A 2528-nucleotide genomic window follows, 5' to 3' on the forward strand; every position below is an offset into this window, starting at 1 on the left:
GAAGACTGACAGAAGTCCCCTGTATAAAGCTAGAGCACCTCAAAGGGTAATATGCTCAAGGAAAAGTTAAACTGTTCAAATATTTTGGCCATTTGTATTGATTTTTGTGTATTTTCTTCTTATTGAGTTTTGACAGTCCTTTGTACATTCTGCATACAAGTCCTTTATCAGATACGTGTTTTGTAAAATATTGTCTCTCAGTCTGTGGCTTGTCTTTTCATTTAACCATGTCTTTTGAAGAGAAGTTTTTAATTTAATGAAGTACAGTTTATCTTTTTTTTTTCTTTTCTGTTTCATGCTTTGTGTGATCCAAGAAATCTTTGCCTAAACAACGGAAATAAAGCTTTTCTCCGAGAAGTTTCACCATTTTAGAATTAACATTGAGGTCTGTGATGCATTTCAAGTAAATTTTTATATATGGTATGAGGTAAGGGTTGACTTTTCTTTTTCCCTTGAGTATGTATATCCATCTGATATCCACTGTATAGCCATTGTTCCAGGATCATTTGTTGAAAATACTATCCTTAATCATTGAATTATCTTGGCAGCTTTGTGGAAAAATCAATTGACCATATACATGTAGGTCTAATTCTGACTTTCTATTCCATACCATTGATCTATATGTTTGTCATTATGCAAATGTCATACTGTCTTGATTACTATAGCTTTATAATAAGTTGAAATCAAATAGTGTGAGTTCTCCAACTATTCTTTTTCAAATTTAATTTTGATATTACAAATCCTTTGATGTCTGCATAAATTTTCATATGTTAGAATTATCATGTCAAATTCTCAAAAATGATTGAGATTATGCTGAATCTATAAATCAATTTGGGGAGAATTGACATCTCAACAATTTTGAGTCTTTTGACATGAATACCTCTCTACTTATTTAGGTTTAAAAATTTCTTTCATTAATATTTTGCCACTTTCAGTATTCACATCTTACATACATTTTAGTAGACTTACTCCTAAGTATTTCACATTTTTTACGCTGTTTTCATTTCAATTTGCAATTGTTCATTGCTAGCATATAGAAGTACAATGACTTTTGTATACTGACTTTTATATCCTGCAACCTAAATAAATTCACTAATCATTTAAATTATTTTTTTGGTATTTGTATGGGTTTTTTGTGTTTTTTGGGGGGAGCGATTTTCAACTTAGATAACTATGTTGTCTATAAATAAAAACAGGTTTGTTTTTTCCTTTCCAATCTGTATGTCTTTTATTCCTTTTTCTTCCCTTACTACACGGGCTATAACCTTACATTGATGAATAGAAGTGATGAGAGTGGACATCCTTGCCCTATTCCTGATCTTAGGGGGAAAGCAACTCAATCTTTCACCATAATGTTCGATCTAGATTTTTTTCATAGATGCCCTTTATGAGGTTAAGGAAGTTTCCTTCTATTCCTGTTTGTTTTCAGTTTTGTTTTGTTTTTCAAAGATTTTATTGCGGAAGGGGAACAGGACTTTATTGGGGAACAGTGTGTACTTCCGGGACTTTTCCAAGTCAAGTTGTTGTCCTTTTAATCTTAGTTATGGAGGGTGCAGCTCAGCTCCAGGTCCAGTTGCTGTTATTAGTTGCAGGGGGTGCAGCCCACCCTCCCTTTCAGAAGTCGAATCTGCAACCTTGTGGTTGAGAGGACACGCTCCAACTGAGTCACCTGGGAGCTGAGAGGCAGCTCACTGACTTCATTCTAGTTGCAGAGGGTGCAGCTTGCTGGCCCATGTGGGAATTGAACTTGTAATGCAGTTGCCCAGAGCTCAATCTCTAACCAACTGAGCCACCATCCACCCAGTTTTGTTTTTTTTAATCACATGGATGTGAAATTTGTCAAACAATTTTTTTCTGCTTGTATTGAGGTGATTATTATTGTTTTAGCCTGTTAAGAGAGTGAATTACATTGATTTTCAGATATTGAACCACCTTGCATTCATACGAGAAACCCCACTTTGTTATGATGTGTTATACTTACATATTGCTAGATTTGATATACTATTATTTTGTTAAAGATATTTATGTGTTGGATGAGCCACAAAATGTTTGGAAGTGCAGTAAGGAGTTTCTCCATACTAACTGGGAACTAACAATGGACACCCAGAAGGATGTTAAACCCCCAAAGCAGCAGCCAATGATGTATATCTGTGGAGAATGTCGCACAGAAAATGAAATAAAATACAAAGATGCAATCAGATGCATAGAATGTGGATGCAAAATAATGTACAAGAAAAGAGCTAACATTTGGTGGTTTTTGATGCTCAGTGAAACATGGAATTCATAGGAACATCTTTGTTTTTGGATTTGTGTTAATGTTGCATAGCTTTTGATTAATGTTGTATAGCTTTATGAATACAACTATATATACAATTTCATTTTAAAAACCATCTATTAATAGTTTAGATACAGAGGTTATTTTTTGTTCAATTACATGATTTCTAATTTAATTTTATTGTATATGTCATCTGACACACAACGAAGTGCTTCCCCAAACCACACTTTTAATCAAAACCTAGAATCATTTG

At 33.7% G+C, this 2528-nt stretch overlaps 1 pseudogene; it reads left to right on the forward strand.

The window, feature by feature from the left end:
• The first annotated feature begins 1109 nt into the window (after positions 1 to 1109).
• On the forward strand, positions 1110 to 2271 carry LOC109453206 (DNA-directed RNA polymerases I, II, and III subunit RPABC4; annotated as a pseudogene).
• Positions 2272 to 2528: the final 257 nt, after the last annotated feature.

Source organism: Rhinolophus sinicus, linkage group LG06 (assembly GCF_036562045.2).
Source record: "Rhinolophus sinicus isolate RSC01 linkage group LG06, ASM3656204v1, whole genome shotgun sequence".
Taxonomy (NCBI): domain Eukaryota; kingdom Metazoa; phylum Chordata; class Mammalia; order Chiroptera; family Rhinolophidae; genus Rhinolophus; species Rhinolophus sinicus.